The sequence below is a fragment of the Symphodus melops genome, assembly GCF_947650265.1.
Source record: "Symphodus melops genome assembly, chromosome: 7".
In the NCBI taxonomy this organism is placed as follows: Eukaryota; Metazoa; Chordata; class Actinopteri; order Labriformes; family Labridae; genus Symphodus; species Symphodus melops.
In genome coordinates this window covers 28476374-28492351 of record NC_136697.1, presented here as the reverse complement: position 1 = coordinate 28492351, position 15978 = coordinate 28476374, and the positions used below count along the sequence as shown (strand labels likewise).

The following is a 15978-nucleotide window of genomic DNA, read 5'->3' as shown; positions in this document are numbered from 1 at the left end:
TAAGATAGGATGGTGCCTGACCGTTTAGAGCTTTGTAGGTGAGCAGAAGGATTTTAAATTCTATTCTAGATTTTATAGGGAGCCAATGGAGAGAAGCCAATACAGGAGTCATGTGGTCCCTTTTCCTCGTTCTAGTAAGAACACGAGCTGCAGCGTTTTGGGCGAGTTGAAGGGTCTTTAGAGATCTACCATAGCACCCTGCTAAAATAGAATTACAGTAATCCAACCTGGAGGTAACAAATGCATGAACTAATTTTTCAGCATCATGTTGTGACAGGATCTGCCTGATCTTAGAGATATTACCAAGGTGAAAATAAGCTGTCCTTGAAATTTGTTTAATGTATGAATCAAAGGACATATCCTGATCAAACAGAACTCCTAGGTTTCTAACAGTGGTACTAGAGGCTACGCTAATACTACTAAGGGCCGTCATATCATCAGAGAAAGTCTCTCTAAGGTTCTTAGGTCCAATCACTAGAACTTCAGTCTTGTCTGAGTTGAGCAGTAAGAAGTTTCTGGTCATCCAGGTCCTGATGTCCTTGAGGCAGGCTTCTAGTTTACGAAGCTGGTTGGTGTCTTCTGGCTTCTTTGATATGTAGAGCTGAGTATCGTCTGCATAGCAAAGTCTTTAGGAGGGAGACAGACTTTCACTCTGACTGTCACAGGTCAAAAAGCTCCAACAACACCTTAAAAACTGATTCAGAGTGACATGGGCCTGAGACCCTGTGACCCTGAGACCCTGTGACCCTGAGACCCTGTGACCCTTTGACCCTGAGACTCTGTGACCCTGAGACCCTGTTACGCTGTGACCCTTTGACCCTGAGACTCTGTGACCCTGAGACCCTGTTACGCTGAGACCCTGAGACCCTGTGACCCTTTGACCCTGACACCCTGAGGCCCTGAGACTCTGTGACCCTGAGACCCTGAGACTCTGTGACCCTGTTATGCTGAGACCCTGTGACCCTTTGACCCTGAGACTCTGTGACCCTGAGACCCTGTTACGCTGAGACCCTGAGACCCTGTGACCCTTTGACCCTGACACCCTGAGGCCCTGAGACTCTGTGACCCTGAGACCCTGAGACTCTGTGACCCTGTTATGCTGAGACCCTGTGACCCTTTGACCCTGAGACTCTGTGACCCTGAGACCCTGAGACTCTGTGACCCCGAGACCCTGTGACCCTGTGACCCTGAGACCCTGTTACGCTGAAACCGTGTTACGCTGAGACCCTGTTACGCTGAGACTCTGTGACCCTGTGACCCTGAGACCCTGTGACCCTGAGACCCTGTTACGCTGAGACCCTGTTACGCTGAGACCCTGTTACGCTAAGACCCTGAGACCCTCTTACGTTGAGACTCTGTGACCCTGAGACCCTGAGACCCTGTTACGCTGAGACTCTGTGACCCTGAGACCCTGTGACTCTGTGACCCTGAGACCCTGTTACGCTGAGACTCTGAGACTCTGTGACCCTGAGACCCTGTGACCCTGAGACCCTGTGACTCTGAGACCCTGAGACCCTGAGACATCGTATTAAAGTTGATCTTCAAGCTAAAAGTACAGCTGGAGCTTTTTCCCTGAAGCACCCGGGTGGTCAGAAAACCCGACTCTGCTTGTTTGGAGTCAGTTTCAGCTGAAGGCATCTCGACGTCACAGCAGAAGGATTCTGCCTGTAACATTTAAGACTGATATGAAAACAAACTCTTCATGGACGTCTGTGTGTTCGAGGCCTGAGGGCCAAGAGGGCCAAGAGGGCCAAGAGGGCCGGCTTCCCACAGCACAGGAAGTCCAAACACAAAGACCTCAGTCCTGGTCTATATGAAGGACTTTGCTATGTGCAGACTCTTGACAAACAGAGCAGCTCCTCTCTGTGATGTCACAAAGAGCCTGATGGTAACCATCATGAGCGCAGTGTGTGTTACTGATCATCAGAGTGTGTTATTGATCATCAGTGTGTTATTGATCATCAGAGTGTGTTATTGATCATCTGAACGTCCTCTTTGACAACAGCACAGATTTAAAATGTTCTAATGTTTAAAGGAACAGATCTGATCTCATTCTGACATCTCAGAGAGATGAAGAGGACGAAGACTGAACGGAAACTGAACCCACAGCTGTGTGTGTGTGTGTGTGTGTGTGTGTGTGTGTGTGTGTGTGTGTGTGTGTGTGTGTGTGTGTGTGTGTGTGTGTGTGTGTGTGTGTGTGTGTGTGTGTGTGTGTGTGTGTGTGTCGTCCTGCCCACTTCCACTCCAGCTGCTTTCCACTGACACACTTGCAGCGTCCTCCTTCTTCTATTTAAATAGTTTGATCTCTTGTTTGATTCTTTTCATGTTTTTTAATTCAACAAAGAATCTTAACAGGAACAAGAAGTGAAGGACAGAGGATGCAGGCTAGGATGCAGGCTAGGATGCAGGCTAGGATGCAGGTTAGGATGCAGGCTAGGATGCAGGTTAGGGTGCAGGTTAGGATGCAGGTTAGGATGCAGGCTAGGATGCAGGCTAGGATGCAGGTTAGGATGCAGGTTAGGATGCAGGTTAGGATGCAGGCTAGGATGCAGGCTAGGATGCAGGTTAGGATGCAGGTTAGGATGCAGGCTAGGATGCAGGTTAGGGTGCAGGCTAGGATGCAGATTAGGATGCAGGCTAGGATGCAGGCTAGGATGCAGGCTAGGATGCAGGTTAGGATGCAGGCTAGGATGCAGATTAGGATGCAGGCTAGGATGGAGGTTAGGATGCAGGTTAGGACGCAGGTTAGGACGCAGGTTAGGATGCAGATTAGGATGCAGGTTAGGATGCAGGTTAGGACGCAGGTTAGGATGCAGGTTAGGATGCAGGCTAGGATGCAGGCTAGGATGCAGGCTAGGATGCAGGTTAGGATGCAGGCTAGGATGCAGGTTAGGATGCAGGTTAGGATGCAGGTTAGGATGCAGGCTAGGATGCAGGCTAGGATGCAGGCTAGGATGCAGGTTAGGATGCAGGCTAGGATGCAGGCTAGGATGCAGGCTAGGATGCAGGTTAGGATGCAGGTTAGGATGCAGGCTAGGGTGCAGGCTAGGATGCAGGTTAGGATGCAGGCTAGGATGCAGGTTAGGATGCAGGTTAGGACGCAGGTTAGGATGCAGGCTAGGATGCAGGTTAGGATGCAGGCTAGGATGCAGGTTAGGATGCAGGTTAGGATGCAGGCTAGGATGCAGGTTAGGATGCAGGCTAGGATATCTGAAGGAGGACAAACTGAAGTGTGGTGCTTTTATTCTGAAGGAGAACTACATTCCAGCTACATATATTTAATGCAGTGCGATCATGAGCTATGTGACAGGATTTATAACGGCCTCGTGCTGTTAGCACACGGTGTCAGTTAAGATTCAGGATTTGATTCCTCAAACAGAAAAACATGTTTGATCAAAATGAAAGTTCACAAGCTGCTCTGCTGCAGAAATCTCTGTGTGTGTCTGCGGGACTCTCTGCACAAATATATCTCATTTTTCATTTCATTTAGTTATTTATTTGAACAGTGTACAATATACATTAACCTTAAGAGATGCATTGTACCAGGTTGTAGCACTTGTGCTAGTTTCCACCTGCAGTCCCTGGGCAGGCTGTTGTTAACATACAAAGTATGTACACTCCAAAGGATTACATTGCATTTAAAACTATCACATACACACTAAACACATACTGGATAAAAAGAGGTACTAACTTTCACATACACACTAATTACATCACATTGTGGGAGCAGGCTTGTTTTAAAAGAAGCCATTTTTTGGCCTAGTGTGAAAAAGTGTTGAAATGTGCTCATGTGGTCTGAGGCCATGTTGAAGGTCTGATGCAGGCGAGCCGGTTCTAGAAGTGAAAGACGAGATGAGATCAAAGAGGGTGACAGTGCAGCAATGAAACACAGCGCGGGTCCTCATGTGAACCCGTCATGACCATCAGATCTGGATGTAGGAAACATCATCCGAGGCATTTAAAGCTTTGATCACTCGGTCGAGGACGCAGAAATAAAACAGATCCACTGCACCCTCTCAGATCCTGCATGGATCAAACTTGTTTGTGTATCTAACATAGAATATGTTAAAGGTGATCATTTTATTGTTCCTGATGGTTACACATTCTGTCCTCTCGATGTGACTTCATGTTTGGTTTCACTCACGTAGATTCAGTTCTGTCATGAGTTAGTCAGAGCACGCGCTCAGCAGCCTTTAAAGCTGCTGTCAGGTAAAGAAAGGATCATTAAGGTTCATTCTGATTAACATGTGAAGATAATTCTTCATGAGTCGATGTGAAAACAAGAGTCACAGAGGTTAACATTTAAAAAGTATCACACCGTAAAATGTGTCAAAATCTTTATCTAGCTTTGTGTTTGTATCTGCGATCTGATTGGTTGCTGCTGCTGGTGGAAAATCTTCGCCCTCACTGTTTCCACAGGATGTGGTCGCCCGATGAAGACGAGCTGCACGAAGGCGCGTCACAGCGAAGGCGGTGGCGGTTTCTGCCTCAAAGCCTGCTGGGACAGGATGTGTGTGTGTGTGTGTGTGTGTGTGTGTGTGTGTGGGTGTGTGTGTGGGTGAAGATCAGGTGTGGCCTCAGAATGAGTGTGAGAAAAGAGATCAGAAGCTGAAATATAAAATGTGTCTGCAGGTCAGATGTTTATATAATGTGTTCATGGTGTGTCAGGTGTAACACACACACACACACACACACACACACACAGCTGTGCTCCTGCATATATTTAATTGTGAAATGTCTGGAAGGTTTTTCTTCTATGAGTTGGTTTGAAACTTTATGTCAAATATGTGATGAAACTGTTTCTCGTTGGACTTAGAGCTCCTCTGTACTTGTCTGTATCTATACTCCAATAAATAAATGCCCCACTGATAAGTTACCGACCACATGAGCCTGAGAGACCACATGGTCCCACACGCCCCCACAACTCAGTAGACCAGCAAGGGCCAGGACATCCCAACAGATGTCAGTACCCTTATTGTAGGTCGGGCAACAGAGTGCCCACAGCAGCCAATGAGAGCGAGCAGAAGGAGGGCAGAATAAATGCTAAATGGACTCTTTTACACCGTCACATTCACACACTCCATCCATCCATCCATTTTCTGCCGCTTATCCGGGGCCGGGTCTCGGGGGCAGCAGTCTAAGCAGAGACACCCAGACTTTCCTCGCCCCAGACACTTCCTCCAGGTCTTCCGGTGGGACCACAAAGCGTTACCAAGCCAGCCGAGAGACATCGTCTCTCTAGCGTGTACTGGGTCTACCCTGAGGCCTCCTCCTGGAGGGACATGCCCGGAACACCTCCCTAGGGAGGCGTCCAGGGGGCATCCGGACCAGATGCCTGAACCACCTCAGATAACTCCTCTCGATGTGGAGGAGTAACGGCTCTACTCCGAGCTCCTCCCTGGTGACCGAGCTCCTCACCCTATCTCTAAGGGTGCGCCCAGCCACCCTACAGAGGTGATTCACACACATTCACACACTGATGGCTGGATGCTATACTGACCATCAGAATTAACTGATCACATTCACACGTCCCTGATGCAGCAGGGGGACACATCGGACAGGAGCCGGGCATCAAACCCTCGACCTTCCAGTGATGAGACGACGACTCTCCACAGCTGCCCCAAAACAGAGGTGTGAGTTAGCCCTGTTAGCCCCCTGAGTGAGCCCCCTGAGTTAGCCCTGTTAGCCCCCTGAGTTAGCCCTGTTAGCCCCCTGAGTTAGCCCTGTTAGCCCCGTTAGTTAGCTCTGTTAGCCCCCTGAGTGAGCCCCCTGAGTTAGCTCTGTTAGCCCCCTGAGCTAGCCCTGTTAGCCCCCTGAGATAGCCCTAGATAGATAGATAGATAGATACTTTATTGATCCCGAGGGAAATTCAAGCCCCCTGAGTTAGCCCTGTCCCAGTGTCCACCTGAGGTCCCCTTTAAAGTGCTCTTGTGGGCTGAAGCTATGAAGACCAGCTGCTGCTCCCTCAGCTCGTTGGTCCTGATGTGACAATAACACAGGAGCAGCCGCCATGTTTGAACCCTCTGTCACTACAGGGATTCTGGGTAAAAGCCTGGAGTGAGGTCTGATGCAGACTTTCAGAATTGGGGTATGAAGGGTACCAGATGGCCCCTCTGCAGACCTTTAGACTGGATCCCCTCAGTGAGGGTGAACTGGGGCACAGGGGGGGATACTGGGACTTCTTGTTCCAGGCCTTTTTCTGTCTGAGCTTCAACCTCCTTTATTTATTATTTATCACTGTGACATCAGACATCCATATTTCAGACCATGACCATCATCATCATACAAACACAGTTTAAAGTGAGATCAGAGAGGATGACCTGCTGTCACATTAACCCTGTGACTCAGGAGCAGCTGTGACTGAGATGGAAATAGTTTGTTTTTTGACCTGTTTGTTGTTTGTCTCTGCAGCTTCAGCAGGAAGTCAGCAGAGTGTGCAGGAAACCTGCTGCTGCCGCCAGAAGCTTTGAGGTCAGGTTGTGACAAACATCCGACAGCACACAGACAGGAAGTGAAACCTCAGCATGTTTCCAAACACGTGGTGGAAAAATAAAGTAAAGCTGCAGCTGAACGTGTTAAAAACAGCTACAAACCCAGGAGTCAAAAAAACGTCATGAATATCAGAATATACATGAAACACAGGAGGAGTGGTTCATTATGTGTCGAGCTCGCCGCATGTTAAACTGCTAACACGCCGTGGAGAGACGTTTATTAAAAGCATGTTCAGGTGATGAATTACCTGATCCTACTCTGATGTTTATCATCAGAGTTAAATCTGAGTCTGTCGCTTTAAAGAGGAACTAAAATAAACACAAACCTTTGGGAAATATTTCATATCTTTATTCTGAAAGTAAAAGTTCAGCAGAATCTTTTTGTCTTTCTGTGAAAATCAAAGCTAGTTAATGAAACAGGATCCTGAAGATGTGCACTGACGGACCCGTGTCAGATGGGGGAGGGGGGGGGGGGGGGGGGGGGGGGGGCTGCACATGAAGGAGCGCTCGAACTGGACAGGGGATTTAGACTTTCAATACGTTTAACAGTGAACAAAGAAGCTGAAGAAGAGTTTGATTTGGGTTGTTTTGTTTTATAAGGGGTTCAACGTGTTTCAAGAAAAACAAATGAAGCTTTAAAACAATGTGACGGCTCATCAGACAGGAACGAAGAAAGACACCTGAACTCCTGCACTGTGTTTTATTTCATCTTTATTTAACTAGGAAATAAACTCAGATTAAACATCTGTTTTTATTCAGTTTGTCAGACTGTCTTACTGTCTCACACATGTCTGCTCCTCTTCCTTTTGTAAAGTCAGCTGTGACATGATGGCGTCCTGTAGGCGGTGTAGTGAGTGCATCATGTTCATCGCAGCGTGTGACACCAGCACCCCTCAGTGGACTCTTCTGTGAACTGCAGACACAAAGCATGAGTCTGACGTAGCAAATAATTGTTGTAGGTGATTTCAATATCCATGTGGATGTTGTTAATGACAGTCTTAGCACGGCTCTCATGTCACTATTGGACTCTATTGGCTTCACCCAGGGTGTAAACAAACCTACTCATCCATTTAACCCTGGATCTTGTTTTAGCTTATGGGATTGAAATTAATAATTTGTCGGTTTTTCTGGAAAATTCTCTGTTATCAGACCATTTCCTAATAACTTTTGATTTCTTCTTACCAACCTTAACTCCTCTTAATAAAAAAGTGCTCTCTAGAAGTTTAAATGATAATGTTGTAGCTAAATTTAAGGATGCTATTTCAGCTGCCTTTGTTTCTGTTCCATCCTCTAACCTAGTTGAAAACTCCTATAATCACTTTAGTCCCTCTCAGTTAGATCAGTTTGTAGATAGTGCAGTGGATTCACTTAGAGTTACTCTGGATTCAATCGCCCCCCTAAAACAGAAGCCAATCAAACGACAGAGATCAGCTCCATGGTACAATTTAGAAACCCGTACTCTAAAACTAACGTCACGTAAATGTGAAAGAATTTGGCGCTCCACCAAAATGATAGAATCTCGTTTAATTTGGCATGATAGTCATATAGATATATGAAAGCTCTACGGCAGGCCCGCACTGCCTATTACTCGTCTCTTATTGAAGAAAATAAAAACAACCCTAGATACCTCTTCAGCACTGTAGCCAGGCTGACAGAGAGTCATAGTTCATTCATCTATTCCTTTAGCCCTTAGCAGGAATGATTTCAGCAGCTTTTTTAATGATACAATTCTAAACATTAGAGACAAAATTAGAAACTTACTACCTTTACTTAGTGCAGATTCCTCCTATATTTTCGATTCGGCAGAAACGGCTCCAAATTCTGATACTAACCTCGATTGTTTTTTTCCTATTAACCTCGCAGAACTAAATTCGATTATTTCTGCGTCTAAACCGTCAACCTGTCTTTTAGATCAAATTTAGATAAAATCTAGAATAGAATTTAAAATCCTTCTGCTCACTTACAAAGCTCTAAACGGTCAGGCACCATCTTAACATATCCCCCCCTTACTACCTGGATTGTATTTATGTTTATGTTGTTATTTTTTATTCGATTTTTGACTTTTGTTTTTGATTCTGCACTGCTGCTGCTGCTGTAACGCCCGAATTTCCCCATTGGGGATCAATAAAGTTATATCCTATCCTATCTTAAAGAGTTAATTGTACCGTACTATCCGACCAGAACATTACGTTCCCAGAGTGCAGGCCTGCTCGTGGTGCCTATAGTCTCTAAAAGTACTATGGGAGGTAGAGCCTTTAGTTGTCAGGCTCCTTTGGAATCGTCTACCAGTCGGGGTACGGGAGGCAGACACACTAGGTACTTTTAAGAATAGACTTCAAACTTTTCTTTTTGATAAATCTTATAGTTAGTGCTGGCTTAGGACCAGCTCATAGTTATGCTGCTATAGGCCTAGACTACCGGGGGAACTGGCACCAGGATCTCTTATCTCTCTTTCCCTCTTTCTCTCCCAGCTTTCTTATCTTATAGTAATAAGATATGTCTATAGTGACAAGCAGTAGCTTGTCTCTATCTTTGTATTCTAACCTCTCCTTTTTCTGGGAGCTCCTGAACTCTCTTAGGTTCCTTGGGACTGTTGGTGAGGACGGCCTGCCCAAACAACCCCCCCTCCATCTATCCTATCCTATTCTTCTTTCTGCATCTTGTCCCATTTTCAAGTCCAGCTCAGTTTATCAGATGGCTGTTCATCATGATCCGGGTCTGCTGAAGATTTCTGCCTGTTAAAGGGAAGTTTGTTCTTCTATGACGGATTAAGCTGAGCTCTTGTAATATAGCCATCAGTAAGGTCCTTTACCTGCTTTATGTAAACATAACAATGAGCATGGTCTTGTTACCTGCTCTTTGTTAATGTTAACAGACAAACAGTAAGGTCCTTTACCTGCTTTTGTAAAGTGTCTCGAGATAACGCCTGTTATGAATTGATGCTATATAAATAAAGATTGATTGATTGATTGATTGATTGACATGATCAAGAGTTCTGCCTCTTAAAGGAAGTGTAACTGTGCTGCATGTTGCTCAGTGATTGATTCACCTTGAGTCTTAATAATACAGGAGAAAGGTCTTTCTTGTCATGTTTTGGTTTTGTTCTGTATTTAATCTTGTTTTAGTTCATTGTTTCCCTCGTGTTCTGTGTATCTATGATTCCTAGTGTGTTTCCCTGTATCCCTGTGTCCTCCTATGTAGCATGTTAGTTTATTTCCTGTCTTGTGTTTTAAGTCTAGTCTTTAGTGTTTCCTGTTTTATTTTGTAGATCTGGTTTTGGTGGTGGTGTCAGTGTCAGGTTTTACTTTGTACTTGTCCTCAGTGTTCTGGTCTTGTGTTCTTTGTTCCTTGTGTTTCCCACCTTTCTGATGACCCTGATGTTCCTCACCTGTCTCGTTAGTATCACCTGCGTCTGATTACCCCTTGTCTATTTAGTCTCTGTGTCTGCCTGAGTTTCTTGTTGGTTCGTTGTATTGTCATTGTCTCGTGGTCTGTCGTTGTCCTGGAACGTGTTTCATCTCCCTGCTCCTTGTGTTTTCTCCGTCGTGGTTTTTTGGATTTTGGTTTTTCTAAGTAAGTTTTTGTTTTGCTTTTTGTTAAATAAATCTTTAGTTATTTTGCATTTGGGTCCTCCTCTCCTGTTTCCTGCCTGCACGATTGTGACATTTCTTTTGTTAAGTGTCTCGACATAACTGAACCATGTGACGGTGAAGGCTTCGTGTTGCTGGAATAAAGTACCCTGTACTCATCTCCTATTTGGGGGACTTTTGCTCAAACTGTCAGATGATGTTGTGTGTGTCATAAAACGAGATCAACATGTCCCAAGTCACAAAGTCATCAGTCAAAGCATCTTCCTCCAACACCTTCAATCTACTTCGAAAAAGAAACACGTTCCCTCAGACACAGATCACCCTGCAGGAGAAGAAACTCCTCCAAGAGAGGATGGACAGAGCTGGACAACGTCGACCTATCGTTTGTCTGCTCCAGATATCTGACAGGGGAGGCAGGCTCTCTCTTTCTCTCTACTTGATTAATGGTATAGCCTTTATTTTATTTGTCTTAGCCTTATGTTGGGTCACTTTACCTTGTTCCTTAACTAAGGGCTCTGCATCATGTGTTGTCCTGGAGCCGATTCACTCACTGTAAAACCAGATCTACGTACAGGTAGACACAAAGTCACAGCCTCACTCTTCTTCCTTGTCATGCGCCACTGTTTATGTGCTAAGATGAAGTCCTGGTTCATTTAACATGGAACAATAGCACCCTCTTGTGTCTGTTTTCAGGAACTGTTAGTCAACATGTACTGGTTAAAGGGGCTCTGTCTTTTTCAGATGTAAAAGTAAAACTCCAGATTGACCTGATCATGTTCAGCTTCATGTTTGATTGTTAAATGTGCTTCTATGGTCTACAACATACTTTCACCCCATGAGATGTATTTCTGACCAATGTAACCATGGAGATGGATCATAACAATTAATGAGAAAAAAATTACTTTCTTTTATTTTGTTTATTTACATCCTATTATAATTTAATATTTAATTTAACTTTTTTTTGTAAAGGGACCATGTACAATATTCAACAAATGTTGCCATTTTATGTATTCAGAGTTAGCTTAGAGCTAGTTAACATCTGCAGTCCCTCTGCAGGTCACAATTCAAACTAAACATTGTAATACAACATATATATATATATATATATAAATACATTTATTGTAATGGCGGTGGTGCTGAATCATTTATGATTTTATACACAAGATACACATTTGAAGACTAGATTGCTGTTGTGGATCCTGCCTCTCTCTTTCAAGGATAAAAGTCAGAGATATTATTTTTAACAGTCTACACACACTTAATGGCAGCAGTGTTGAACGGGTCAGAGTATATAAATATCTTAGAATATGGCTTTACGAATGTTTACTTTAAGCATGTTTCTGTACAGAAATCACAGTCTATGACAGAAACAAAGCTTCCCTCCTTATTACTGTATAGTTGAAGCAGTCTTTATGTCAGTCCTTGATTATATTATCTATAGACGTGACTCTGCTTCCACTCTTAAAAGCCTAGATTCAGTTTATCACTCTGCTCTTAGATTCCTAACACTCATCATTGTATTCTCCATAGCAAAGTCAGCTGGTCTTCTCTATCACAGTGATGTGACAATCATGTCTGACTTTATCTATAAGTCTATAGACTTACTCCATCTCATTACTTCTCTGCTGAACTGGACCATCAGGCCCTATAGGAGTGTATACCACACTCACTGTACTCACTGGCTATTGCCCCAATTCCCGCAGGATTACCCTCAACTTGGAAAATCCTGCTTTTTAGCTCCAGAAATGTGGAATAATTTACAAGTTTCTTCTATTGAGAATCATCCTGACCTGTCTTTGTTTTTTGTGCTCTTCCGTTTGTTTTGGTCTGAATCTTGACATCATTGTAAATGAGGGAAACCTCCATGATGCTTAAACAAAGGTTTGAAATGAAAGTGGTTGAGAGGAATGACTGATATGAGACAAAACAACGTCTAGTATGAGCAAAAAAAAAGTCACGTCATTTTAATACGAGCGATAAAGTCACGTGATTGTCTACACGTCATGTGATTGGCTGATTCGGTCACGACAGCTGAAGTTGTCTCGAGCGTGTTGGAAAAGTTCAAAGGACTGCACGCGAGGTTCGAACGTCGGAGCGGCACGAGCAGCGCGAGGGGGAGCGGGAGGAAGAGCGCGAAGAGGAGGAGGACGAAGAGCGCGAAGAGGAGGAGGACGAAGAGGAGGAGGAGCGCGAAGAGGAGCAGGACGAAGAGGAGGAGGAGGAAAAATCAATCAGAGAAGTGGTTAATGAGGAATTTCGTTTTGGAAAGTTCATCATTCGGTCGTTCCGCGTTTTTACCGCCGTTTTTACTCTTCTAGCTAGCTAACATCAGTGACCAATCAGCTGAGCTCGCGATGTTAGCCGATTTATGTAAGTGCTGAGGATTTCTATCAGGTAAGAATCAAACACTCTTTCTGCTCTCATCACGTTTGTTTTTTTTTTTTTTAAATAATCTTGACACAGTAGATGTCGCCCTTGAGCACCAGCATGAAACCAAAACAACTGGACAGGTTATTGTTATCTCCCTTTAGGTAGCTCATAGCTTTACAATGACTTCAATGATATTCAAATAAAAGGTGAGTACATTGTTATTCTTCTTTTCTTTAGTCCCTCACTTTAACAACTTTTATACATTGTTTAATTAATTCATGTTCTAGTAAGTTGTTTTACCATCATTAGTTTATTGATCATGTGATTTTAATGGATGCAAATTATTAAGTCTTTATATGATGTCATTGTCACCTGTGAGATTTAGTTTATTTATTATAATATTATACAGTACATCATACATATTAAACAGTTTCTATGGTAGACATTTCTCACTGAACTATTGGATGGGTTAGGGTACAACGTTATTAACCCTTAAAACTGTACTATCTGTCTGCAAACCGGCCAAACACTGTTGTTCATATTGAGCCCTATAAATAGGAGATGCAAAATTGATCAATTGATGTTGTATAATTAAATTCTGACATTGTTTGTTTGTCTGACAGAGTTGACAAAAGTCCTGACCTGCAGAAAATGGAATTTTAGAAAAAAGTAATTACTGGGAGGTTTGCCCGTTACCGAGTTTAATAGCAGAGATTTTTAAATACATTTTATCAGCATAATTGAAGAGAAAACAATTTCAAAACAGAAAAAACAATTTTCAACAATGGGTGATATGTGTTTTTTCTGTGTGAATGATTTTCAGATAAAAACATAGTAAAAAGATGGCGCTGCTAGCTCTGTTTGGGGTTCTTGCGGTAAGGCTGCTTTTGCATAGCGTGTGTGTTCGAGTGCTTATCAGACGTTGATGCTGTAGCAGTTATTAGTGCGAAGTTCTCAAAATAATTACTGAGAAAATGCAGAGATGACAGGAAGCGCTGTGAAATTGAGAATGAATCAGAGTGTGCCACCAGTGTGTGTGTGCGCGCGCAACAGGGAAGGAGGAGAATTGTAAACATGTGACCATGTAGAGACAAATGAAATACCATCGTGTAAATAAGAGAAATAACAAGACGGGCGGTGAGGTCCAAGAACATAATTAAAGCTGCACACTTTACATGAGATATGCAAGGTAAGCGACTGCGTGTTTCTGACCTGAAATGCGAGGAACATTTTGAGGATTCAACATTTCGTCTCATTTTTTCCTGCCAGTTTATCCTCATTTCTCGCACACGGACCATTTCTACAACATGCCTTGCTCAATTTCTACAACTAACACTGGTCAGTGTCATCAGCAAGGTCAGATGTCTTTGTTTCTGAAATGATGCTGTTTATTATTCTCCTCGTGTTACCATCTGTCACAACGTGACCTAAATATGAACAGTGAACCTGAACTTTTTTTATAACTGCCACCCACCAACAAACGCTGCAAAAGCTGAACTATCTGGTGTTTTCTGTTGCTGGACAAGAAGCTAAAAAATGAGACAGACAGGCGAACGTGGTGAATCGATGCGTTTAAGAAATTACTTACAAAGTGAACAATAATGAGTTTTAAAGTTTAAACCTAAACTTTGAGTTTGCAGCTTAAACATGTGTTGAAGAGTTAATGTTTTCCCTGAAAAAGGAATGATGTCTTGCTTAACAATGAGGCAAATCCATCTAACTTTGGGGACACAACGCTGTAGGAGCCGGTTTAATAAGCGTATTGTCTATTTAAATGTGAACAGTGTAGTGTGAGTAATTACTCCCTTTGGCCACTAGAAGGTGATATGACCATAATTAAGCAAACGGTATCCATCTCATTACGACAGTTATCTGTGTACTTTCATTTAGCCGGGTCGTGAGTGAAGACAACTGTGAGGTAAGAAAAATCACTTCACTGTAATTTTTCTGGCTCAGTCTGGTTTGACTGCAGCTTTTTTGTGAGATTTGTGGTGGTTTTGAGGTGAGCTATGAAGTTATGTAGAATGCAGTTTATTTTCATCCATTTGACAGGAAATAGTAGGCAAAGATAAAAGTAAAACTGTTATTAGGATGTACCTGCTTCGATGATGATGACAATTATGAAGATCAGTTGAAGCTGTACATCTTTTGTCTCAATATCAGTAAGTGCCCAAGTGATCACTCCCCAAGTGAAATAAATGAGGTCATGCGCCATTGGCGGGTGTCCCGAATAGTATAAAACAGAGTGTAAGATTATGCCAGATTTTGTTTTGCATCGACCGTACAACGCTGCCATGTGACGTCATTAAATTGTGTTGTTTTTCATTGATTGTTCCCCCGCTGTTCACCATCATCTCGATCACTCCTCCTTTCCAATCAGAGTCAGCGGACAGAGTTAGCGGACTGTCGGCTGCTTTCAGTACAGTGCTATGCTACCATCAGACCAGCTTCTACAACGAGCTGCAGTGCTTACTGCAATGCAACAACAAACTCAGGAAAGTGTGCAGGTTGGTTTAGTTGCATAACACAGAGACAGAAAGTGATGATGGCTGAATGCCTCAAAGAAATGCTTCTTGTCATTCCTGAAAATTTAAAAATGGACATCAATTTGTTAACCTCATATTTTGGTTGCTGTGTTGAAGTTCTATTTCGTATAGGCGCAGCCCTCTAAGGCTATCGCTATTGGGTTTATCCCTCGCGCGCATGCGCAGCACTGAAGAGTTGTAGTCCACGCCCACCCACGATGTGGGCCCCTCCCACGGTCAACCTGCCGGTATATAACCGGAAGGGACCGTGTGTTCTGTTCCCTCTTTTCTTCAGCGAGTAAGTATGCAACAAGCACCTGTAAGAGAAACACAAATTAACCATGTCTACCTCTTCCATCCGTGTGTGTCCAGAGTGTCAGACCGGGTACATCATGCCGGCTGATTCCCACCGTCTCTGTGAGGCCTGCCTTGGGCCAGAGCATGCCAGCCTGGCTTTAACTTCACGGGCAATGGGTAGCAGCTGCCTACGCCTTCCCCGTGATGACCTGCAGCGGAGAGCGGAAGCCTTCGCTGTAGCTGCAGAGCCGGTGTGGCAGGTGGGGGAATGCACAACGGAACGGGAGATGGACATGTTGGACCATGGAGAGGAGTCTGCGGATTCACCGTACTCCATCCGTGGGTCAGTGTCAGGGTTCCCATCCCTCCCCTCTCCCTGTCGCTAGGGCTGGAGGATGCACCTGACACCGTCGCCGAGTCAGATTGCCCAGGCTTCCCTGGGAATCGGGCTGCGAGCGGCTCCCGGCCCCCGCCGTCGGTGGGGACCGGGAGCCGCTCGGATAGTTCAGAGAGCCGAGTTAGATTGCCCAGGCTCCCCTGGGAATCAGGCTGCGGGCGGCTCTCGGCCCCCGCCGGTGGTGGGGGGTCTGCTTCAGGAGCTGCCGGGAATCATTAGAACGGCTGCAGCCCGACGGGGCCTCACTGTGCCGGTGGCACGTGAGGTGGAGCCGATCGATGAGATGGCGGGGGATTTTCCGCTTCTCC

At 44.4% G+C, this 15978-nt stretch overlaps 1 protein-coding gene across 1 annotated transcript in view; it reads left to right on the top strand.

Moving 5' to 3' along the window:
* The first annotated feature begins 12188 nt into the window (after positions 1-12188).
* Positions 12189-15978, top strand: part of LOC306826983 (armadillo repeat-containing protein 1-like) — a 122038-nt gene continuing 118248 nt past the window's right edge. Inside the window, exon 1 of the mRNA XM_079348584.1 lies at positions 12189-12475. The gene's annotated coding sequence lies outside the window, so the exon portion shown is untranslated. The remainder of the gene's footprint in view (positions 12476-15978) is intronic.